Source organism: Choloepus didactylus, chromosome 2 (assembly GCF_015220235.1).
Source record: "Choloepus didactylus isolate mChoDid1 chromosome 2, mChoDid1.pri, whole genome shotgun sequence".
NCBI classification, from domain to species: Eukaryota; Metazoa; Chordata; class Mammalia; order Pilosa; family Megalonychidae; genus Choloepus; species Choloepus didactylus.
The window spans coordinates 193,448,928-193,474,781 of NC_051308.1; the positions used below are offsets into that span (position 1 = coordinate 193,448,928).

Below are 25,854 nucleotides of genomic sequence, written 5' to 3' on the forward strand. Positions count from 1 at the left end.
GCCTGCACGGCTGCCTCCTTAGAGAACCCCGCCATGGCTGCGGACCATGGTCAGGCCTGCCCAGCTGGGAGAGGAGGCTCAGGGCTGGTGGACTGTGCTTTGATTTGCAGTGACCCACTGCTCTCTTTGTAGTCTCTCCTCCCACTGAGCCCCGGGGGGACGCATTTCTGTAAATCTGAGCATCACAGAGTACCCCCCCGTTCCCCAGCCAGCCAGATGAGAAAATGAGACGGAGGAATGTCCAGGCTGTGACTCAGGGGTCTGAGTCTACACGCCGCCCCTGTCCCTCTCTATTCTCCTCTCCCCACCCCACTCCAGGCTGGACCCAGGCTCTCCCCGTCCTCCTCCCCCAGGCCAGAGGTCAGGTTCAGCTAGGACGATGGTCCAAGTTCTCTCCCTCCTCCACCCTTCCTCAGTCTAGGGTCCTTAAGAAGGACCTGAGGGTTGGACTCGAGCCTCTTTTCTGCACTTACTGGTGTGACCAGGGACGATGTCCCCTCTCTGAGCTGGCTTCCTCCAGTACAAGTGGGGCATGCGATCCCCATCTCTGAGTGCTGTGACAATTAGGTGAGATTACGTAGGTGAAGGGCCTGGCACCTGCTCGGCACATGGTAGGTGCTGAATGAGTGTCCACTCTCCTTGCTCCATCCAGCCCCTTCCTGGCTGAGAAGGGAGGAGGCTTGGGGATGAGAGCGCCATGGGTAGGGGGTGGTGAAGTGAGCCAGGAAAGACCTTGCCAGAGGTCTGGAAGATAGAAATGAGGCAGCCAATCCCTGGCCTCCCCTAAGTGTGGCCCTAATGCCTTTCGGATGTTCCTCCACTTGAGGTGTCCGGAAAAGGCGTGAGGCCTCTGTGTGCTAATGAGATGGCTCCTCAACTCAGACGGTGTCTGGGAAAGCCCCGAGTCAAGAAGCAGCACTTGTGAGCTGGCCAGGACCTTTGCAGTCACTTAGCCAAGCCGCACATTTTAGGTGAAGCGAAAAAGGGGCTCTAAGAGGGCAGAGGCTGGGTCTTTCCTATTGCAGGTGCCTCAAATGGTGGAAAAAATGTTGGCAGGTGACATCTATTGACCCTTAAAATATTCTGGACCGGTTCTAAGTGCTTTTTATCTTTTATCTCATTAATCCCCCAAAGCCCTTTGAGATGGGACCTAATATTATTCCCACCCTACTGATGAGTAAAGTAGTTGGAACAACTTTCCCAGGGTGGCACAGCTTGTGAGTGGTGTGCTCGGGCCCTTAACCCTTCTCAGTGCTGCAGAGCCTTGGGGATAGGATTTAGCAGCAGTAGGGGACATGGGGGAGGTGGGGGGGGTGGAGTTTGCCTACAGGCTGAGCCCATCATAAATGCAACATCTAGATCGGCTGAGGAGGGCCTGTGCTGAGGTGCCCTGCCTGGGAGTAGGGAAACCTGGGTGCACGTCTTGTCTGTCACCAACTCCCATGGGACTTGAGGAACTCCTTTTGCTTCCAAGAGCCTCAGTTTCCCCACATGCACAATGAAGGAGATTGCAAGACCCACCAGCCTTGACATCCTCTATTCTAAGAGACTCCCCAGTTGCTGAATGCCCTGTAGTGGGCAGCTCACTACCTCTCCAATCAGCCCAGCCCAGTGCTGGACAGCTCTCCTCTGTGCTGAGCCGAAATAGGTGTCCTCAAGAGTTTCTCTACCTGCTTTTTCCCTGGTTACAGTCCCCGAGTCTTCCCTCTTGGAGTGTGACAGCCACACCTAGGCTCTGGCCACTGGCTGGTGCTTTGGCAGTGCTTCCTCCATTTTCCTGGACCTCCCTGCCTTCCAGAGGCTTTCTCCACAGTCACAGCCCCAAGAGGCCTTCAGGACCCAGGGCCATCCTCCAGTGCGCCCCTGATGCTCCAAATAGTATTTACTGAGCATCACTAAACACTTCGTTGTGCCAGGTGCTCACCACATTCACCCTGCTGTGATCTCCATTCGCAGTTGGGGAACCGGCAGGGGTTGCATGGCTCAGAGTCAGCCAGTGGCCCCATTTGCTCCTCGGTGCTGTCTCTGGTCCTCTACATGCCTTCCTCCTGTCTAGGATGCCTCCCTAACCTCCCCACCTGTTCATTTCAATAGTCATCCTCTTCATGCCTACTCTGGGTGGGTCCCTGTTTGTCAGAGGAAGGAGCCACGGGGGCCTTTCGGCAACTGGGGAATGGTGAGTAGCTGGTGCGGCTGGAGCCCAGGGATGGGGAGGGAAGTGTGGGTGAGGTGGCCTGGAGTGCCATTTCGGGCACAATCAGAGGCTCAGCTTAGTCAGGGGAGAGTGTGGTTAGTTGGGATTGCATCGGAAGCGGGGAGCCCAGGCCAGGGTGACGAGCTGGAAGGGAGGCAATGGTGAGGATGGGAAGAGGGGGCAGGGGTGGGTAACCCATGTAAGAAACTTAGTGGCTTTAGTCACCAAACATTTCACTAAGTCTCACAGTCCTGTGGGTCAGGACTTCAGGGTAGGGCTCTCCTGGGTGATCCTTTGTGACACTGACTGGGGTCACTGTGGTGGTGTTTGGCTGCTACTGGTCTGGTTGGAGACTCCATGATAGATTCACCCATATGCCAGCCATGGGTGGGGGTGGCTGGAAGGCTGGGCTTGGCTGGGCCCTTCTCCTTCTCTGTGTAGTCCCCCTGGGCTGTCTCCAGGAGGGTAGCCAGACTCTGTATGCAGCCACTCAGGGCTCCAAGAGACCAAGGGGAGAGCTGCCAATCCTTATAAAGACAGGCCCAGAAACAGGCACAGCGTCACTTCCATGGTGTTCCGTTTGTCAAAGCAGTCACAGGCCACACAGATTCAAGGGAGGGTGGGGGGGGACCCAGGACCCACCTGTTTATGGGAGGAGTGGTGAAGAATTGGTGGCCATCTTTAATCCCATCCCCCTGTCTTCCTCCGAGGGATCTGAGCCTCTCACAGGACTGGGAGGGAGAATTTCACAGAAGCAAGGTGTCAACCAGTTGGTAAAGAAACTTAGCTCTATTACAGAGATTTGAATCTCTGATCTATTAGCACACACCTCAACTACTGACCCCATTACACACAGCTGAGCCTCTAGCTTATTAGCATGCACCTAAATCATGAAGAGCTGAATGCCCACCTACCTGTTTCCTTCAACACAGAGCACACCTCCAGTGCTGCAGCCACTGGCACACCTCGAGGCCCTCCAATGCCCAGGGTGGCAAATATGTTCCCTGTCTCATCTTGTCTTTAGTCACTTGCAGGGCCATCTGTAAAATTGTGTTGAAGAGGATGCTAAGCTTAGCAGGAAAGAGATGGTGTGATCTCTTAGTGATGTCTGCCTTGTCAGGGGCAAGGGAAGTGGCAGCATTGCTGTCCCTTAGCTCCCTGATCCCATTAGCACCTCCTGGATCCCTGCTATATGAAGATCCACTCAGAGCTCTAGTCTGGCCACGTGTAATCAGAGGGGTGGCAGATTTGCATGTCCCCGTTGCATCAGAAGCTCGTCAGCTTGCCTTGCCTCTGCTCCCTGACTCATTGTCTCACAGCTGGTCCTCCAACCCAGTGGCACATCCCGGGGTTTCAGCTGCACCAGCCCACCCCCAACCCCTGCTCCCATGCTCGGACCTGAGCCAGACAGACCCCTGGCCCTGCGAGTGCTCTCTTCAGCCTTTATCGGACTCTCACCACATTCCTTCACTTCACCATCTCCCTCTAGCCCCCGCCGACCCCTTTCTCAACCACGGAAGGTTTAATTGTTGCAAATGGAATCCGTGTTCTACAGAAGTCCAATAAATCTGCAGTCTGTCTTCCTGGTAATCAATCACAGATTGCAAATCGCACGAGGAGAAGTCTATAAGATATGTTCTTCACATCTAGTATGCTGGGTTATTTTCATGTCTTGTGGTTTGAATTTGGCCACTGTCATTTTAGAGGAATTTCCTGCCATCTGCGTTCAATTGAATTTTCTCACAGATTTGTGCTTGCTTGTAAATACTAGGGGTTGGCAGAAAGGGGAGCTTTGTTCTTGGTGACATTTCAGAAAACCGTTAGTGCGGCCTCGCCGGCTGATCCGCGGCTTGGCTGGGAGGGAGGCGTGAGGTGAAGGGAAGGTGCAGACGCCCGGATGGCAATGCACTTCTCTGGCTTAGGACGGGCTCCTTTGGGCGAGGGTGCAGAGTGGTTGGGGATGTCAGGTTGGGGTCTCTTCTGCTCTCACCTTTCCTGTCTGCACCTGGTTTGTTTCCTTCGGTATATTGCTAATTAGAGAAGTGTGTGTAGTTGTTGTTTTGCCCAGGTCTTCCTCCCTTCTTCTGGGAGAAGGTGAACAATCAGGCTTCAGAGTCAACCCCGGCCCACCCTCCCCAAGCAGTCTGGGCCCAGCTTTGTATTCTGGCTGAACCCCTGGTGATGAGGAAAAGCCACTGGCCACAGGTCTAGGCCTCCAGCAACTGGGTTTGTCCCCCAGCTCTGCCTTTGCTTGCCCTATAGCCTTGGACAGAGCCTGCCTTTCTCTCATTGTAAAGAGGAATGCTGATGTGCCTCAGTAGTTGTTGCAAAGATTAAGTGATGGGCAGCATGTTGGACCTCAACAGATGGTGGTTCTTTACTTGGGCAGAAGTTGATTGTCTGCCCACTGTGTTCCAGGCCTTCCGCATTGGAAATACAAGGATGCCTAAGAGAGATAGGAACCTTGTCCTTGAGGACTTTGCCCTGAACCAGCGATTGCTAAGGTGGGGTGGCAAGACCATCTATAGGGTGGGGGGAAGAACTATTAGAACATAATTTGTATTTATGATACATCTCACTTTTGATGTCCTGCTAACGATGCTGAGAGCTGCCACCTCTACATCCTTGCTAGGTGCCAGGCACCGTTCTGAAGCCTTCATTTGTTTCAAACTCATTTGATTTCCACTGTGAGGGAGGTGCGCTTATAATCTCCCTTTTTACAGATGAGGAAACTGAGGCACAGAGGGGTTACTCGGGCAACTCACTCAAGAACACACCCCTAACAAGTGGTAGAGTGCTTGGTAATATATGAATTAGAAGAAGAGGAGTATATGCCTATAATTTATAAATGAATACATGCTGATAGGGAGATGAGATCCAAAAATGTTTGGTGACTGCTGGTCGAGAGCAGTGGTTGTCAGACTTTAGTGTGCGTAAGATACATTTAATGAGCTGGTTAAAACGCAGATTCTGGGGGTTGGGGGGTAGGCACAGGAGATTTTTAAGTAGGGGTGACCGTTGAGGAAGGAAATTCCTGGGTGCCTGATTTGGAGGTGCAGGTTAGCAGGTCTCGGCCTCAGTTTCCTCATCTGAAAAGTGAGGACAGGACGCCCCCTCCAGCCTTGTGGGGGTTGGGGGAGTGGAGCTTGAGTGTCAAATGAGTGCACTAGGGGTCCCCCTCACCTGCCCAAGGACACAGCTCCAGTGGTTTGCCCTGCTCCTGCATCGTCAGCTTTTCCTTTTCTGCTGAGTCATTTCCACCTCCACACAAGCAAGCTGTTATTTCTATCAAGTTAAAAAACAAAACAAACTTCTCTTGACCCACTTCCCTCTTCAGATACCGCCTTCATTTATCTCCTCCCTATTAGAGCAAAAGTACCTTCAAAAATGGATTACCCTTTCTGTCCATAATCTCTCTCTTCCCCTTCTCTTCTGAACCCACCCTGGGCCCTCTTGAAGGTCACCAGTGAGGGCCTCTGTGTTGCTGAATCACGACAGTTTCTCCGTGTCTCTCCGACCCATCAGCCAGTTTGCCTGGAGCTCACTCCCCTCCTCGCTGATGCATCTTCATCCCCTGGCTTCCAGGGACTCCCCCTCCCCTCGCCTGCTTTCCCCACTTCTCTGCTGCTTCTCAGACCCCTTTCCCGGTTCTGCCGCAGCTTCCTGACCTTTCTCATTCTCTGGGTGATCTCATCCAGGCTCGTGGCTTTGAATAACATCCATCTGTTGATGACTCTTGAATTTATATGGCCAACCCTGACCTGCTCCTGGAAGCAGACTTGCGTATCTCCCTGCCTACCCTGGATCTCCAAGTGGATGCCCAGTCAGTCCCCCAGATTCCAGGAGTTCAAAGCAGGGCTGGAGATATTCTTGCCCCCAGGCCTGCTCCGCTCCCAACAAACAGCAACTCTTTCATTCACATCCTCTATTCTAATTGTGTGGTGTTTGTTATCTGTCTCCTCCCCTAGAATGTCAGCTTGCACACAAGCAAGGAATTTTGTCTTGCTCACAGCTCTATCCACAGCATCTAGAACAGTGCCTGGAACGTAAGAGTGCTCAGGAAATACTTGTTGAATGAATGAATGGACGGATGGGTGTGTCAGGACTTCAGAAGTTGTAAGGTGCCAGGCCCACACGTGCATCACTGAGCTGAGGTGTCTTGCGTGCCTTGGTCTCAGTCCCAAGCCGAGTGGGATTTGGGGCTGTTCCTCACCCAGCCCCTGCTTCTGCCCTGTGGCAGGGGCGGCAGTACTTGGCGAGTAAAACTAAACCAGTGGCCCCATGGCAGGTTTGGCAGGGCCCGGTCTGGGTAGAGACCTCTCCCTTGGGTGCCCTCTTTCCTCCTTGCCCACTGCTGGCAGCTGGAAGGGTTGGGGCCAAGGCAGAGTCAGGGTGTGGCAAAGGGGGATGGGGGCTGGTGCACTGTCAGTGTGGGGTCTGGCAGGAACTTGTTCACCCCCAGCCTGGAGCCTGGGTTACAGCTGGGTTTGGGGTCACACCCCCTTTCAACAGGGATGTCTCTCTCACCCTGATACTCTCTCCATAGTTACAAGCAGTGTCTCCCTGGATAAAACATCTGCAGGCACACCTGTGCTGGCGGGAAGCAAGGCCTCATAGGGGAATTGGGAAGACAGATAGGAAGATGGTGGGGGGCACGAGGGGAAGGAGAGAGAAAAATAAGAGGAGAGAGAGATACAGGTCAAAAAGAGAGACACTGAGATTGAGAAGGGGGGAGGGGGAGAGAAAGAGAGAGAAATGAGAAAGTAACTGGAAGAAAGAGACTGAAAGAGAGGACACAGAGACTTCCAGAAAGAAAGACAGAGACAGAGAGTGGAAAGGAAAGAGACGTGGGCAGGGGTCTTTGGACCACGATGCAAGCTTGATTACAGGCACTGCTCCCAGTAGGGAGGAGGGTTCAACTGGGGCTGGCAATGGGAATTAAAACCAGATGATGTTCCTGGCTATTGGTCATCTGACCTATGACCCTGGACTGGCCCTGTCCATGGTCAGCCCAACGCTATCCATCCAGCTGGGGTTTGCATTCCTCTGTGGACAGAGCCCCAGCATGGTAGTGGTGGTGGGGACAGCCCATGGAGCTGGGTCAGTGGGCTGGCGTTAGCCAGCATTGCAATCCCACCAGGGTTGGAGAGGAAATTGACGTTGAGGGAGTGGCAGTGGGTCTGACTGTCCTCACCTGGAGCCCCCCCCCCCCCCATCAAGCTCTCTGCCTCCCCGGCTTAGCCATCCCCTGTCCAGATTGGAGAACCTGTCTGTCACCATGTGTAGCCTTTTCTCTGAGTTCACCTTCCTACTGATTCACTCTGGGCCTTCTGCAATGCCTTCTCTAATTCTCTCCTTGTTGAATCCTACCCACCACTCAAGGCCCAACTTACATCCTCCCTCTTCCAGAAATGTTTCGTTGCCTGGGATGGGCACCAGATTCTAGCAGCTGAAAGGAGTGAGGTCAGAGAGTGAGGAGATGATGGTCATGGCACCTTGTACTCACCAGAGCTGACTGATCCCCCTCCATGTTTGATCTGACAAGCCCATGGGACAGGCAGGGAATATTGTCCCCATTTTACAGAGGTGTATCTGACGCCTGCAGACCTTCCTGACCCTCACCTCCAGCCGGGGTCGAAGCGTACCTTGCTGCGGGACTCAGCATGTGCTGAGCTGCTGCTCCATGGCCTCTGTCCAGGTGTTCTGGAACCTGTGGCCTGTAGGTTTGCTGTCTCCGGCTGGCATCTCATCCCTGCAGCTCTGTTGGCCATGCTGGTTTACCTCCCTTCTGCGCCCACCAAAACCAGGGGCCTCGTAGAGTAGGGACTCAGTTTGCAGCAGCCTGGACTACGGTGGGAGCTCACATGCTGGTTGTGCGAATTGGGGCTCCTTCTGTCAGGGGTCACGGGAAGAATGTGTATGTCTGTGAATGTGGGTGTGTTTGGGGACATGGTACAGCACACCTCCTCCATGGGAGGAGAGGGAACTGAAAACTAAAGGGTTTGAATTCTGACCGCTCCTTCCTTCATCCGTTTGTTCCCATCCACGTGTCCACCCATCTGTCCATCAATGAACCCAGCATCTAAGGCTCCCACTTGTGCTGGGCACTGTGTGCACAGCCTCTCCTTGTCTCTGTGCCTCCTCCACCCTTGGCGGTGCTCAGGACTCGCAGGCTCACCTGCAGTGTGACCCTATCCTGGGTGCACAGGGCCCTGCTCACTGTAGGTGCTCAACAGGGATGGAGACATCAGACAGAAGCAGTGAGCCGCCCATGTGGCTCTTTTCTATGATTTCATTTGAAGCCTCTTGACAACTCTACAAGGCAGGAGTAAGTTCATCATTCCCATTTGCAGACACGGAAGGGGAAGCTCAGCGATGTTAAATGACCTGCTCGGGACCACGAGGCCAGGAGGTAGTATGGCCAAGGCTGTCACATCCCCTCCTCCTTTTTGGTGACCTTGGTAGGTCCTTGTGTCATCCAAAGAATAGCTCTGGAGTCCAGGTCCCTTCACGTCACTGTGGACCTCCATCTTAAGAGGGGGTGGCCAGGAGGTTGTGTGGCATAGGGGTCCTGGTTTCCATCCAGGATGACTTCCCTTCTCAATCACAGGAAACATATGGAAGATGTCATGGAGGGGTCATTTGTTTACTGAGTTTGGGTCTGTGCCTAGCCAAGCTGGGCACTGAGGACTCAGAGATGAGTCAGAAACTCTCCCTGCCCTCCAGGGCCTGATGGTTACAGGGCCTGGTGAACATGGACTCATGACCCATCCATCTCAGGATTCTTTAGGGCTCACCTTTGGCCGTGTCATCAGGCTCATCTTCCTCAGATCTCCCTGCCACCCCCCTTTCCTGGTCAGCATTAGTCTGAGTGGCCAGCAGCCCAGGAAACCCCTGCCCCTGAGCTCCCATAGCGTGCTGCATCTACTGCTCTGAGGGTCTGGTTTTCTTCTGCAAACAGGACCCACTCTTCCCTGCACGAAGCCAGCACAGAAGGAGGAGAAAAGGGCCCAGCATTTGATGACCACCTCCTGTGTGCCAGGCATGTGCTAGGTTCTTTACACACAGAAACACGTTGAATTCACAGAGCAGCCCACTTTGCAGATGAACATGGTGAGACCATGGAGCTAGGAAGTGGCATATCTGATTTACCCCCAGCCAGGCCCTCCTAATTCCAAATCCTGCAGTCTTTCCCTTCTAGCAGCTACCACACAGCAGGTGCATTATCAGGACTTGCTGAACACCATTCTCCCAAAGACCCTGGGGACTTGCATTCGTCTCATTCACCCTGAGTCCCTCCCACTCCTCGAACCCCTGGGTGGAGGTCAGGGCCTGGCACACCCCCCTTGTTAGCTGACTGCTGAACAAAGGGAGGACGGCGCCCCGGTTACCTGCCACTTGGCACTCAGCAGTCACCTGCCCCAACCAAACCCACTGGAAGGCAGTGTCAGTCGGGGATTCAGGTCTCAATTTTTGCTGCATCTACATAGTCCGCCTCATTACATGTTTCAGAACAACACACTGGGAAATGTACTTGGAAATTATGTGGTTAATTTTATGTTTTTGTTTAGGAGGGAGTGAGTGGGCAGGGCTAGGAGTGGGGTCCCTTATTAGTATCAGTTTTGAAAAAAATACTGAGGCATTCATGGCCATCTGCTTAATAGTTTTCATTGAATTAATTTAAAAACGAGAACCTTGTTTCCCTTATTTAATAGAAGTAAACGACTTCCACGTTCAGCCCAGTAACAACCTCGGTTACGGGCTCTCCACAATGTGCATATTAAAGGCATCGCTCTGCCCATATGTGGAATGAATAATTTTGTGCAAACTATTTATTATAAGCACACGATGCACTTAAACTTTTTTTTAATTTTTATTTTTTACTGTCATGGTGACAGATCCAGCCCAGAACTGGACTATTAAATGGCTGAGACTCAGGAGCTTTCAGGCTATGAAAGAAAAAACGGACTAACATTTTAGAAATGCCATAGGGCTAAAAGGAAATTGTTAACTCATTGGGTCCAACATCTAGGGCTCCCTGGGCCAGTGTGCGATGCCTGGGAGAGGATGGCAAGGAAGTTTTAATAGAGGCTGCGCTAATTAGACCAGTGCCAGCCAAAAATAAACACGGGCCTGGGGAGAGAATGCTGGTGGATGGAGTGGGTGAGATTTGAGCATCTTGAGGCATGCTTTGCTTCACCTATTTGTTCGTCTCTCCAGCTCTTCATTTGATAATTATTTATTGGAGACTAACCTTGTTCCAGGTGCTGAAAAAAATTAAGAAAATACTATTTATCTCTCTGTAGCTTTGACAGAGCACTCTACCACTTACTTGTCTTCTGACCCTCTGTGACGGGTGGTTTTCTGATTTCAATGAGGTCTTCCTGGAGTGAGGTCCTTTCTATGTATTTGTAGATTTCGTGTAAAATGCATATTATTGGCATAATTCCTGGTTCACGTCACAGTGTCTTCCGTGGTCCACGAGTGTGCCTGCCTGTCCGTTTTTGTCTGTCTCTGACTAGCCATTGTCACAAACACTCTGAGCTCACGTACCACCCGATCCGTGAATTTGAACACTAACAAAAGAATAATAAATTTACCTTCCACTTCTCCCCATCTTATCGCGCTCTCTTCTCTAGTGGTAGTCACTACTTTGTTTTATTTCTATTATTCCGTTGCTTTTTGATTATACTTTTTCAATTGAAATAAATATTGTATATAGAAAAATGCACAGATCACAGGTGTGTAGGTTGATGAATATCACAATGTGAACCTAACTGTGAAGCTAATACTAATATCACCTCCAGCCACCCTCTCCTGACCCCTCCTGTGCTCCACTCCCTGCCGCCTTCCCCCAGGTGACACTAGCCTGACTTCTAGCACCACAGATTGGGTTTTGCCTGTTTTTGACCTTCATGTAGCTAGGATCGTACGTTGTGTTCTCTCTTTTGTCTGGCTTCTTTCACTTAACACTATGTTTCTGAAATGCGTTCATGGTGTTCTGTAGCTATGATTTCTTCATTTTCATTGATGTATAGTATTACAATTTATCCTTTCCACTGCTGGTGAACATTCGGGGGTTGTTTCCAGTTTTAAAAAAATTACCTTTTTTGTTTGTTTGAGAACTTGTGGGCTTACAGAAAGATCATGCATAAAATACAGAGTTCCCATATAACACCCCATTATTAACACCTTGCATTAGTATGATACATTTGTTGTAATTCATGAAAGAACATTTTTATAATTGTACTATTAAATATAGTCTACCGTTTATAATATGGTTCACTGTTTTTGTTGTACAATCTATGTAATTTTTAAAAATTTTTATTCAATTAACATATCAACCTAAAATTTCTCCTTTTAACCACATTGTTTCCAGTTTTTGACCATTGTTAGTAACATTGCCATGAATATATCTGTATGTGTTTTATGATGTCCATATTCTTGCACTTCTCTCAGGTATGCATGCGGGAATGAAGTTGCTGGACCTTACGGTATGGGTCTGTTCATCTTTAGTATACAATGCCAAGCAGTTTTCTGAAGTGGTTGTACTGTTTTAACACTCCCACCAGCAGTGTAGGGGAGTTCCCATGGCTCCTTGTCCTTGCCAGTACAACACGGCACACCATGTTGTGGTGGCATCTCACTGTGTGTGTTTTTTTTTTTTCCTTGCATTTATGTTCTTTATTAGTTCGGGGTTGAGGGCTCTGGGGGAAGAGAGGGACAAAAAAAGAACATTCTCAGCAGGGGGAATGGCAAGGCAATAGACCATGAAGCTAGAGTGTGCTCGGTGTGTTCTAAGAATAGCAAGGAAGCCATTGTGGCAAGAGGGCAGGTAGGAAATGGGTTTGGAGAAACCAGATGGGAGCCAGATCATCCAAGGACTTCTAGACCAAGGTAAGGACTTTGGATTTTATCCTAAGCATGCTGGAAAGGCGTGGAGGGTTTTGGTAGAAGAGTGATTTATTATTTTAAAAGTTCATTCTGGTTGTTCTTTGAGAACTGCCTGCAGGGAGGCAAAATAGAAGCTAAAGACCCATTAGGAGGCCATTAAAGAAGACCTAGAAAGACTTGAGGGTTGTGGTGGAAGTGATTGAATTCAGGATGTACTTTGAAGGTGGAGTAGAGTTTTGCTAATAGACTGAATTTGGGATACAAGATAAAGAGAAGAGTCAAGAATGTCTCAGGTTTATTTACTTTAGTAACTGGTTAAAGTGATGCCATTTGCTGAGATGGAATACTTTGGGGCTCTTGCATTTTTCTGATGACAAATGATGTCAAACACCATACGTTTTCTGGCCATTTAAATATTCTCTTTTGTGAAGTGCCTGTTCGAGTCCTGTTTTTGAAAAATTGGGTCATTTGCCTTTTTATGTGTAGAAGATCTTTATATATTCTAGATTCAAGTCTATGTTATTATGTGGGCTGTAAATATCTTTTTCTGTGGCCTGCCCTTTCCATCTCATAATGGTGTCTTTTGATGAGTAGAAGCTCTTAGTTTCAAAATAGGCTACTTTATTAAACTTTACTTTCATGGTTAGTGCTTCCTGTGTCCTATTTAATAAATCTCTGCTTACCTCAAATTGTGGAAATAGACTCCTATGCTTTCCTCTTAAAGATTTGTTGTTTTACATTTCATATTTAGATCAGTAATCCATCTCTTTTTGATTTTTGTGTATAGTGTGCAGAAGGGTTCAAGCTTCTTTTTTGCAATACAGAAATCTAATAAAGCCAGCAGCTTTTTTTGAACACAATGTCCTTTCTCCACTCCTCTGCAGGGCCACCTTTCCCATAAAGCAGTCAGATGAGTGGGTCCATTTCTGAATTCTCTGCTCTCTTCCATTGGTCTGTTGTCTGTCCTTGTGCCAATTTCACACTGTCTTGATTACTGTAGTTTTGTAAGAAAGCTTGATATATAGTAGTGGAAATTCTTCTGCTTTGTTCTTTTTCGGAATTACTCCAGCTATTTTTGGCTCTTTGAATTTTAATAAAAATTTTAGAATATTTCCACGTGCAAGAGAACCTGCTGAGATTTTGATTTGGATTGTGTTGAATCTCCAGATCAATTTGGGAAGAATTGATTTCTTTACAATTGGAATCTTTTGACCCATGAACATGGTATATTCCTTAATTCCTTTTGTTGTTCTTTAATTTCTTTCAATAAAGTTTTGCAGTTTTCTATGTAGAGGTCTTGAATATCTTATTTATATTTACCCTAGGTATTTTATAGTTTTCAATGTTATCATAAGTGATTTCTCAAAAAATTCCTTTTCTGTTTATTACAGATAAGCATGCAATTGATTTTTTAAATTCAGTTTTATTGAGATGTATTCACATACCCTTCAGTCATCCACAGTGTGCAATCATTTGTTCACAGTACCATCATATAGTTGTACATTGATCACCACAATCAATTTTTGAACATTTTCATTACTCCAAAAAAATTTTTTTAAGTAAAAATACAAGTAAAGAACACACAGAACATCCTGTCCTCCTAGCCCCCCTATTATTCATTTAATTTTTGTTCCCATTTTTCTACTCATCTGTCTATACACTGTATAAAGGGAGTGTGAATCACAAGGTTTTCACGATCACAGAGTCAACACATTGTAAGCTACATAGTTACACAATAGTCTTCAAGAATCAAGGCTACTACTGGGTTGCAGTTCATCTGTTTCAGGTATTTCCTTCTAGCTATTCCAATACACTAAAAACTAAAGTGGGATATCTATATAACACATAAGAATAACCTCCAGTACAACTTCTGGACTCCATTTGAAATCTCTCAGCCACTGAAACTTTATTTTGTTTCATTTCTCTTCCCCTTTTGGTCAAGAAGACTTTCTCAATCCCATGATGCCGGGTCCAGGCTCATCCCCAGGAATCATGTCCCACGTTGCCAGGGAGATTTACACCCCTGGGAGTCATGTCCCATGTAGGAGGGAGAACAGTGAATTTACCTGCCGAGTAGGCTTGCAGAGAGAGGCCACATCTGAACAATAAAAGAGGTTCTCTGGGGGTGACTCTTAGGCACAATTATGAGTAGGCTTAGCCTCTGCTTTGTAATAACAAGCTTCATAAGGGCAAGCCCCAAGATTGAGGTCTCGGCCTACCAAATTTGTAGTCCCCATTGCCTGTGAGAATATCAGTAATTCCCCAGGTGGGGAAGTTTAGTATTTTCACATTTTCCCCCAGTTCCTCAGGAGAACTTTGCGAATACATTTTTATTCTCTGCCCAAATTACTTTGGGATATATTGGGGTTTCACACTAACCTGTACAAACCAACCAGATCTCACTCCCGATTCAAAGTTCCATGTAATTATGGTGTTTGCATAAACTGACTGTACAAGTTAAATTATTTACTGTGCTGCAGGAAAGATAGATTTTGCACCAAATAAACATCTCTTCCTTTGGTCTAATACAAAAGCTGAAGTTTTAAAACACAGCCAGTATCATCTTTTACCCTTGCAATTGATTTTTGCATATTCACCATATATCTACTGACCTTGCCAAATCAGTTACTAATTTTAATTATTTTTAGATTTTTTTATTTCTGATATTCATCCGTGAATAATAGCAGTTTTATTGATTTCTTTCCAATTCTTATATATGCTATTTCTTTTTTCCCTGCCTACTCACTAGAGGTAATTTTATGTTTATCATTCCATTACTTTAATATAGTCTTTTATTTTTTAATCACTTATATATGTGTACCTGAGCCAAAAAATGTTGAGTTTTAGTTGATTTTGAACTTTATTTTGTATTCAGGGACTCACTTTTTAAATTCAGCGTTATGTTGTGGGTCATTTCAGGTGTCTCTAGTTCATTCATTTTCACTGCTGTATAACATTCCATTGTTTGTACCGCAATCGTTGTTATTCACTCTCCAATTGATGGATATTTGGGTTGTTTCCAGTTTTGTTTTGTTTTGGCTGTAATGAATGATGCTGCTATGCATATTCTTATACACATTTTCTGGTGCACATATGCCAGGGTTTCTCTAGGGCAGTGGTTCTCAAATGTTTTGGTCTGAGAATAGCCTTTTACAGTCTTAAAAATTTTTAAGGACTCCGAAAGACCTTTAGCTTCTATGGGTTATATCCAATGGAGTGACGGTAAATGTCCAACAACTAGCTCTCTGGGGGAAAAGCCCTGATGGTGGCACTTGCTGATTCTGTGGTCTTTGAACCCCACTTTGATACCCACTGCCCTTGGGTATCACTGAGGTGTGGAGCACCTGGACTGAAGAGCATGTGAAGTCACCTTTGCAAGAGAATGCCCAGCTGGTTTTGAGTGATTGGACCTGTATGCACCCCAACATGAAAGATTCTCTTGCCCCACAGCTTCTCCTATGTTTCATAACATTTGTGTATTACACATGTATAAAATAGTACCTTGCTATGGTCTTGGCACATGTTTCCCTGTGGTTCCAGCTTTCTAACATGACTCACTGGGAAGACCCTGCAAGATCTGATCCCTGCTGACCGCTTGCTACCTCATCTTCCAGATCTCCATCCAGATCAAATTGCTCTCCTCCGGGCCTTTGCACATGCTGTTCCCTCTGTAAAACACTCCTCTCCACTGCCTTGCTAGTTCACCGTGTACCCCCCAGGCCTTAATGCAGGGTCAGGCGTGGCATGGTTGCACAGTAAACCTTTGAATGCATGAGAACCGGAAGTCGTCAAATAGACTCACATTCAGATTCCAGCTCTGTCACCTCCTAGGCTCTGGGTCTCATAAAAGTTACTTCTTTGAGATTCAGTTTTCCTCTTGAGTAAAATGGAGGTGATACCCTTCTTTGTGTGGTGACCATGAGAAAACTTACTAGGAAACAACTTGCCATGCCGGCTGATGGCCCGGCCCTTTCTTCTACTCCTGCAGGGCTCTGGTGTGCAGAGTGTCTTGCTGTTTGACAGGGAGTTTTCGGTGGTCCCTCTGCTGCCCTGGCCAGCCCTCCTGCTCACTGAGGGTGGGCAAAGGGGCAGGCAGGAGGATCCACTCACTTATTCCGCAAAACATTTATCGTTATCGGGCAATTGTATGTGCCAGCCATGGCCCTAGACACTGGGGATTAATCAGTGAATGAAATAGCACAAACGCTTTGTCTTCCAGGAGCCTATTTTCTAGTACGGAGACAGTGGAAAATATAGAGTATGTCACTTGGTAACAAGTGCAACAAAGAAATAATGAGCAGGAAAGGGGAGTAAGGGAGTGTTGAGGAGGCGCATGTAATAGCATTTTTTTTCTTGGAAACTTTATTAACATTTCATAACAAAAAAATCATTCAACTTTTTTCACAGTTTTTATGAAGTTTTTGTTTTAAAGATTAAATTTGTTTCAAAAGGATTCATGTAAACCAATCAGATGTGAATAAAGCTTTTATAATGAGCTTCTCAAATAAAACTTTTAAATATCTACATTGTTTCTTGAGATGACAGTAGTATTACTGTAACAGTATTAAGTTTTCTTATTCTTATTAAAGTTAGTTGTTTTCAGGATTAACGGTTATTAACAAATCTTGATTTTTATTGCTCTACAATAGATAGAAACATGATATTTAAAATTATTTTTCAATTTCCTGTGAACTATTTTATAGTAAAAACTATTTGGTTTCAAGGGTTCTTAAGCTTAAAAGTTCTAAAAGTAATCTTTAGTCTCCAACTGAACTTTGTACTTTAAGACATTTTTAACCATATTTACATAATAAATATTAATTTTAATCGCTGAGTTCTTCTTCATCACTGAAATATGTGCTTTTCTTTATCCATGGGCGATGTTGAGGGCTCCCCTGAACTGGGTTTCCATCTTTTCTGTTCTCCAGTTTTGGCTGCTGAAAAGCTATGGCCCACCTGAGGCCGTCAAGAGCAGGAATCTTCCCCCTCATCTTCACTTTCTTCTACTTCCTCAATTTCTTCTTCTGGTTCAGGAATTTTCTCTTTTTCTTTTCTTTTCTTTTCTTTTCTTTTCTTTTCTTTTCTTTTCTTTTCTTTTCTTTCTTTCTCTCTCCTTCTCCCTTCCTTCCTTCCTTCCTTTCTTTCTTTCTTTCTTTCTTTTTCTTTCTTTCTTCTTTTCTTTCGGGGTTTGCGTTCTCCAAGCATAGTTTTAGGACAGGCATAACTCAAGGGTCCACCTTCCCCACATTCATAACACTTAGATTTATCAAAGTAGTTTTGCCTTCAGATGAACTCAGCTGCTCTTCCATCGTCAACAGCAAGGCTTGCTTTTATCACTCCACCAAGTAGCTATTTATTGTTTATTGCTCTGGTTCAGTTTTGCACAGATTCTTTATCCAAAAATGAGATGAACTCAACCCCTTTACTCTTCTTGGTATCTCTGTCTTTCATTATAGTAACCACTGTGCTTTTTCTTGGACCCAGCCCACCACTCATTTCTTCAGGCTAGACGTGCCAAAGAGACCAGAATAGTGTGAGCCATCATTGGCCCAGCTGGGGCTCAACCGTGACTATTTCTTGCCCCACGCAGTGGCTTTGACATCATGGGTCCTGGGATGGTTTAGGCACCAGAGATGAGAAGATGACAGCAGCTCTGAGTCTTCCAAACTCTGTATAATAGCATTTTAAATAGCATGTCTGGGAAAGTCCCTGTTGTTCATGTCACATTTGAGACATGATCTGAAGGGTGGGGATGAACCGTGAAGGTGTGAGGGGGAAGAGCATTCCAGGCCAGGGCTCTGCAGGTGCAAAGGCCCTGAGGCCAGTGCGTGCTTGGCGAGTACATGGAACAGCTAGGAGGCCAGTGTGGCTGGAGTGAGTGTTTATATCCATCTGTCTGTCTGTCTATCTGTCTCTATCTCTCCATCTGTCTATCTAATCATTCATCAATCATCTATCCATCCATCTCTCTCTATCATCTATCATCCATCTATCTATCTATCTACCCATCTACCCATCCATCCACCCACCCATCCATCCATCCATCCATCCATCCATCCATCCATCCATCATTTTAGTCAGCCAGTCAGTCATTGCACAGACATCACTGAGCACCTGAATGTGCCAAGCCCTGTCCTAGGTCCTGAGGATACAGTGATGATCAACCCAGACCAGGTCCCTGGCTTCATGGATCTTATATTTTCATGGAGGAGTCAGATGGTAAGCCAACAAAAAAGTGAGACTCTGCCCTCTATGTAGCAGCCCGAGTGATCCTTTTATACCATGAGCAGCTATAGTAAAATGACTCCCCATTTCACTCACAGTGGGAGCCAGAGTCCTACAGTATGGCCCCAGGCCCTGGGACCCCTCTGACAGCCTTGTCTACTCCTCTCCCTCCTCCCTTCGCTCCAGCCAAGCACGCTGCCTCCTCAGGGTCCTTGTACTCTCTGTTCCCTCTGCCTGGCATGCCCGTCCCCCCACATATCTGCTGAACCAACTTTCTTCCCCTTTTCTCTAGTGCCTACCTTCAACACCCTATTTAAAAGAGCTTCTCCCCACACCTGCCCTACCCTGGCATACCTGATCCTCCTTACCTGCTCAATTTTTTTCAAAGCACTTTCCACATTCTTACATACTATATATTTTAGTTATTTGTCATATTTCTCATTCGTGATTTGAATGTAAGCTCCAGGAGGGGAGGGATTTTTGTCTGTTTTGTTTTCACGGTTGTATCCCAAATATCTACAATGGTGCCTAGTACATAAGAGGTACTTAATAAATATCTGCTGAATAAGCTGAATGAATGAAAGAAGAATACAGTATTTTGCCCAGAAGTAATACAAAAATAAAGCAGGGATAGGGGTGCTAGTTTAGCTGGGTGATTGGAGGCACTTGGGTGTGGTCACGTGTGAGCTGAAGCCTGCGTAGGGCGATGGGGGCCTCTGCCCTCTATGGGGGAGAATGTTCCAGGGAGCCTGCCCGCCCTGAGTGGGAAGGGAGGTAGAAAGGAGGCAGGTCAGCTGACCTTGAATGGTGTCTTTGGACGCATCTTCCAATATATGTGAGTTGACCCTAATGCAGATCCTCTCCTCCTTCCCACACTTTGCCCCCTTCTTTCCAAAGGAAGTTGGCCTGGAACATTCTCTGGTCTTGGGATTCTTGGCATCGAGAGTCCAAGGCTGGGCTCCCAGCTCAGGGAATTACAAGGAAGTTAAGTCCCCTCATTTGTAGTGTGGGGATAATATTAGGTACCTCCTATTTGTCTGAGGTGAATTTAGACAATAGGTTAGAAGGACCTTGTTTCTACTTATCACCTCCTGGTGGCTTAGGATGGTGGGAGACCCATGGGAGCATAGTGGAGGAGGGCGCTCAGGGTGTGCCAGGAGCTGCTGTACCCTCTTCACAAATATTAACCTTGCAACGCTCATAAATAACCCTTGGAAGTGGGTATGTATTACACTGCCTCTCCAACTCCCACCCCCCATTTGGAAATGTGCAAGGAAAAGAGAGGTTCAGTAACTTGCCAAGTCACATAGCCAGTAAGATTGTCCTTGAGTGTTTGCCCTCCATCTGCCCTAATCTCTTTTTTCCCTGTGGCCGTTGTACAGATGGGGAGGCTGAGGCCCAGGCAGGGGAGTAGCTTGTCTAGGCCACACTGCAGGTGTGCAGCAGAGTCTGCACTAGAACAGGTCTCTGGGCCCCCAGCCCAGCCCCATCCATTGCACCTCATTCAGGTGACTCTATCCCAGGGTTACTGGGAGGACAGGAGCATCTGGGACCCCCAGGCATAATGAGTGATTTCCTGTTCCTCTGAAGGTTTGTTCCCCAGCCTTGCTGGGGCAAAGTTAAAACTTTACAGGGCTTCTAGAAAGAAGAAACCTGTGTGTAAATCAGGTTTATGGCCTGGGATAATAAAGTGTCTGTTTCAACTGGTACTTTATTCCCTGGTCCTCTTGATTCCTTCCATATGAAGCCCTCTGCCTTTGGGTCACAGCAGACCTTGATGGTTTCATTTGTTCAGTTGCTAGGAGCTAGGTCTTCCTCTGAGTCTGAGAAGACAGGGTAGAGAGGACTCAGAGTCTGGAGGCCTCGATTTGCCCTGGCACTTTGCTGTTTGATAGTGATGAAACTCATTTTAGCACACATTTCCCTGAGCACCTATGCTGGGCACGGAGGACAGATTGCCATGAGGACAGACACAGACATGCAACCAGCAGTTACAATACAAGGGCCAAGTGCAGGGAACTGGAGGCCAGAGGCAGTACCCAAAGCACATGGGTGGGAGATCAGATGGGGCCTCCCAGAGGAGATGATATCTAATTGGAGACAGGAAAGATGAGTGGAGTTGAAGCTGCCGGGGTAGGTTGTTCCAGGCAGAGGGAATGGTATCTGAAGGCACAAGAAAGGGTGGAGTTTAGCTTATGTGAGGTTGGGGAGACAAGCCTTATAGCACGGAGGAGAGAGTGCTTTCCTATGTGGGATATTTCGAAGGCTTCCTGGAGGAGGTGGCGAGGTGGCATTTCAGCTGGGTGTTGTAGGATGGATAGGAGTTCATCAACACCAATAGAAGAACAGCCTTTGCAAAGGCCTGGAAAAATGAACTGGTGTGGTGAGAACAGCTTACAGGGTATTACAGAGGTTGGGGCTGGAGAAGTGGGCAGAGCCCCGGTGGAAGGCCCCGTGTGCCCCTTAGGAGCCTGAAACTCCCTGCAATGGTGCTGGTGAAGTCGGTGCAGGGGACCCTGGCTCTTTCTGCCTGCAATGTCCAGAGCAATCTAAATTGAGCCGCTCTGCCGCTCACTCCCCTTCAAAGCAAGGCAGCTTCCCTGATCCCAGATTGCCAAACTGCTGATGTTAATAATTACGGCATCCCTCCGTCAGAATCTTTGTTCATCAGACTTCATTAGCCTGATTTATTGGACAGGCACCGGACCTTGTAATGGGGAACAGAAGCAGGGCAGCATGTGCCTGGGGATTCATCAGGGTGGGTGTGGCCTGGCCCAAGGGGCTCTGGGCCTGCTGGGCAGCTGCATTGGCCTGGCCAGCTGGCCCCAGGAGCAGCATGCGGAGGGCCAGCGCCCGGTAGTGCCTAGGGGTGGGGTGGGGCAGACACTCTTCTAGAGAGCTCTGGGCACAGCCCAGGGTGGGAGGCAAGGAAGAGCACAGGCTCTGGAATGGGAGTGCCCTGAGCGAGACCTGCGGCAAGCAGTTCACCTCTCGGGCAGCAATGCCTTTCGTGAAGGGGAGATAAGACGCACACAGCCCTCTTCATGGCTGGGGGACAAATGTGATACTAGATGTAGCAGTTCCTAGCACAGAACAAGTGCTGAGTGATCATTAAGTCCCTTATTTTTCTCCAGCCCAGATGGGCAGATTTACTGTTCTTTCCTAAGAAATTCGATCAAAGGTGTTATGACATGTTAGGAAGATGTGTTAGGAATATCATCCTCTCTCTCACCACCAAGGTTACCATCCCCATTGCCTCCAAAGCTTCACTACCCCTGCCCTCACCATCATTATAATTTATGTAAAGCTCCATAATTCACAAAGCACTTTTGTACCTTCAACCCCACAGGGCAGTGTTTTTCGCCTGTAGTTTTTCAGGTGAGGAAGCCAAGGCCCAGAGAGGGCAAGTGAGTTCCCCAAGGTCACATAGTCGGCAAGTAATGAAGCCGGGACTTGAACCCAGGGCTCTTCCCAGGGTGTTCAGGTTCTTCTGGCCCTCACCAGACATTTCTGGAGCTCCTACTGTGGGCACTGGGAAATTGGGATGGGAAAGGAGCTGTCCCTTCCCTAGAGGAGCTCACAGTCTGGGAGTCAGTGGGTGGGTGGTCAGTCCACACTGTGCCAGGCAAAGCAGGAGAGAAGGCAGCACAGGAGGCACAGAAGGGAGGTCAGAGAGGGCTTCCTGGAAGAGGTGAGTACTAGAGCAAACCTCCTAGTATAAGTATGACTTTTCCAGGGGGAAGGGCTTTCCAGGCAGAGGGACCAGCATTTGCAAAAGCTGCCTCCTTTGCTGAAGGATGGCAGCCCCTTTCACTCGTGGAATGACAACTGACATTTCCCAGGGCATTCTGTTCATCCTGCTCATAGATTCCTTTGGAGCAATGACTCTGGGAGGTCATGGTCCAGACAAATGGGCCAGGTTGGGGAAAAGGGTGTGGGTTTTGCAGTCTGGTATAGGTTTAGACACCACTACTCCAAGCCTGACTGTGTAGCTTTTGGGCAAGTCCCTTTGCCTGTCTGGAGTTCTGTGAGTAATGAGATTGGAGAGCCTCATACAGTTTGGGCTTAACAACCTGAGCTACCTTTAAGTGAGACTGGGGCTATTATTGGGCCTTTGGGCCTCAGTTTCTCCAAGTACAAAGTGGGACTAGGGATATTTGTTTTTGAGCTGCTGTTCAAATGTCCTTCAAATGTTCTGAGGCCTGGAGAGGGAGGAGGCAGGAGGGTTAAGAGGGCTTGAGTTGCAAGGTGCTTCTGACTTTGTCGGGAAAAGAGCAGGGAGCATGGGCGGTTTCCCTGGCAGAATGGGGAGGGAGTGCCAGAGGGTGTGTAGTGGGGAGCACCTCACCCTGTAAGAATTTTCACTCACAGCCCCAAGAATGTTGGCTTAGGCAGTTTTCTTCTCTCAGAAAACCTTCTCCCCAGCAATTTGGCACTGAACCTGCTATGGCTCCCCACTGCCTCGGTGAGATAAGCCACAAGCACCTTGAGAGGCCAGCAGCAAAATGTCAAAAACAGGCACTGGGGTCATACTGACATGGGTTTAAACCCCACCTGTCCCCTTTATATGGGAAGCCCTTAACACAGGGTCTGTCTCCAGGTGGAGCTCAGTCGGTATTTGGTATTCGTTATGAGGGTTCCTGTGCTGTCTGCCTGTCCATCCATCCGTTCGATTGTCTGTCCGGAGCTCACTCAGCTGGGGCGACCCTCTGGAGCCAGGAGGCCTGGATGCCGCTGATTGTTGAGTCCCAGCTGGGCCACTGATTGTTCAGGAGAGCTGGGGGCTCTTTCAAAGGAAACTGCAGTCAATTAGTGGAGAGTGGAATTTGAAAGGCCTAAATCCCTTTTCTTCCCCCAAACTTCAAATCTGGTTTTCGTCAGTGGCTTTGAAAACAAATACCAACAGAACCTCTTTTTTCTTTTTATTCTTTTTATTTTTTCCCTCTCCCTTTTTCCTTTCCCTCCCTCATGCACTCTTGTTTCCTGGGCTTTTGTCTCTGCACAGTCAACCCTGGCAGCCTATCCTGCCTGTCCTGGCTACAGCATCGTGGCTGAGCAGGTGGCCATCGGGATGTCACAGGTCCCCGCCTTGCAGCACATTCCTGAGCCTTTCCTTTTCTCATGGTGGCTGGTGGTTGGTGGGGAGAATGCAATGGGACACTTTTACCTGGGTTTTACAGTCCATCCTGAGCCTCTCTGGTTTGTTTCTGTGTTCCGTGGGCCCAGCCCAGAGAAGTTGTTGGTACGGGCAGCCCGACAGGAGGAGTGTAAGGGAGGTAGATGGCAAAATGCTGTCAGGATATGGAGAGGGCTTCACAGTGGAGGTGGCACAGAGCTGTGTCTTAGGGAGGTGTTCTGGTCATCCATTCCTGCATGGTCTGTTGGTTGAGTTATTGACTCATTCATTCCACAAATTCCTGCAGAATACAGGCCCTATGCTGGGAGCCCCAAGGTGAGGAGGCGCCCAGAGTCCAGTGGGGGAGAGTGGTGTGTAATAGCCATGACAACCCAGAGTGAGCAGAGCTGGATGGAGGGAAGCCAGGAGTGGTGAAAGCCAGAAGAGCAGAAGAGATGCCAGTATAACCTGGGGGGTGTGGGTGAGGCGTCAGGGAGGAGGCTGTGGTAGTCTGGGAAGGCTTCCTGGAGGAGGTGGCTGTTGAATTGCATCTTGAAGGACAAGTAGGAGTTTGCCAGGCCTAGGAAGAAGTAAGAACATTCTAGGCAAAGGGGATTCAGAGAGCAGAAGCCCAGAGATGGCAAAGAGCCAGACTGCTCTGTACGAGTTTGGGTGTGGCTAATACAGTAAGAGCAGATCATGGTGAGAAGTGAACAGAGGTCAAGCCCTGGAGGGCCTTGAGGGCCAAACTGAGACCTCTGCTGTCTGTATCTCGTCATAATTCTCTTTCTTGGCTGTCCCATTAAGTCCTAAGGGCAGGGGCTTTGTTGGATTCACCTTTGAACCCTTATGTTCAGCCCAGGTGCTCAGCTGGGGATGGGCACCTCTTGTGTGCAGACCCTGGGCTGGGCACCATGGGTTCCGAGAAGACCATGCCACAGGCACCCAAGACATCTGGGGATCATCTCCAAGGAGTTGTTTATTGCTACACAGTGTTGGTATGGGCCCTGTGCTGCGTTTGTGTCCCAGGTCAGGTTTTTGAACCACCCTTCATCGTCCCTGGCCTAGCTTCCTTGTGCCTCTGAAGCCCTTGTTCTGAGTTGTCCTCAGATCCCCCTTTCCCACCAGTGCTTCTCCTTTATGTCCCAGTCCTGCTATGAATGTCAGCTGAGCTCAGACTCTGCAGGCGTGTGTGTGTGTGTGTGTGTGTGTGTGTGTGTGTGTGTGTGTGGAACAGCGTGGCTCTGGAGCCAGATTGCCTGGGTTTCAAACCCTGGCTTTACCTCTTTCGCAAATTACTTCACTTTCCCATTTCCTCATCTGTGTAATGGGCACACTGATGGTGCGCCCTCCCTCAGAGGTCTTCGGGTTGCGGTAAGGAGTGAATGAGATGGTCCAAGTGAAGCGCTCCAATGGTGCCTACTCATAGGTGCTCTGTGCTGCTGTTTCAGTCCAAACACCCACCTGGCAGGCCCCACAGAGGGCCAGGGCACGGGGACCTCAGAAATCCTGTCATCCAGCCCCCAACCATCAGCTGAAAAACTGAGGCCCAGCGAGGGGCAGGTCAGGATTTTAGCCAAAACAAGTTGAGGAGTAATTGACCTGTTTTTAAGGCAGGTTCACGGCCTATGTATATTCCTCCTACTCAGTTACAACAAAAAGGAGTTAAATAACTAACTCGTGTGCAGACTCCCCTAGTTTTCTTTCTTACTGGGCATTCTCGTAAAGGGGACTTGGGGAGCCTCTGAAAAAAGAGTTGGTGTTTGTCCTGCCTGAATCCTGGCTGCCTTGGGAACCACCTCAGGGCACGTTACCTTGATCCTGACTTCAGGGTCTAAGACCCAGATCACATCCCTGCTTCCCAGGAAGAGGCCCAGCATACACACACAACTCACCATGGGATATTTTTCCTTTCCTTTTCAACCTGAAGCTGCCTTCTCCTCTACTGGCTGCCCTGGTGGATTGGAGGAGGGGCCAGAAGCCAGAGCGACCATTAGTCTAGAAGGCTGAGAGAAAGCTGAGAAAGAACGTGGAATCCAGAGCTGCACATCTGAACTCTTCTCTCTGCTGTGTGACCTTGGCCTGGCTGTGTCACTTCTCTGAGCAATAATAATATTACTAATATTAATAGTGACAATTTGTTGAATAATTACACTATGCTGGGCCCTATGCAAGCACTTCATATATATTATTTAATTTAATCATCACTGTGTTCCTATTTGTTAGGTGTACTATCCCTGTTTTGTAGAAGTGTAAACTGAAGCTCAGTGAAGTGTTAGACCTGGGATTTGAACCTAGAACCTTTGTCAGCAAAGCCACAGCTTTTAACCGCATCCATATTCTGCTGGTTTCCTCAGTGGCAAAACAGAGATGATGAAGCCTGCCTGGGGTTGGCTGTGAAGATTCTGTGAGTCATGTGGGAGAC

The 25,854-nt window shown here is 48.2% G+C and overlaps 1 protein-coding gene and 1 pseudogene across 2 annotated transcripts in view; one reads left to right on the top strand and one right to left on the bottom strand.

The window, feature by feature from the left end:
- GLIS1 (GLIS family zinc finger 1) overlaps positions 1-25,854 on the top strand; it is a 280,799-nt gene that overhangs the window by 92,901 nt on the left and 162,044 nt on the right. The window lies entirely within an intron of this gene.
- The window catches only part of LOC119528181, a 76,456-nt pseudogene continuing 67,513 nt past the window's right edge, over positions 16,912-25,854 (bottom strand).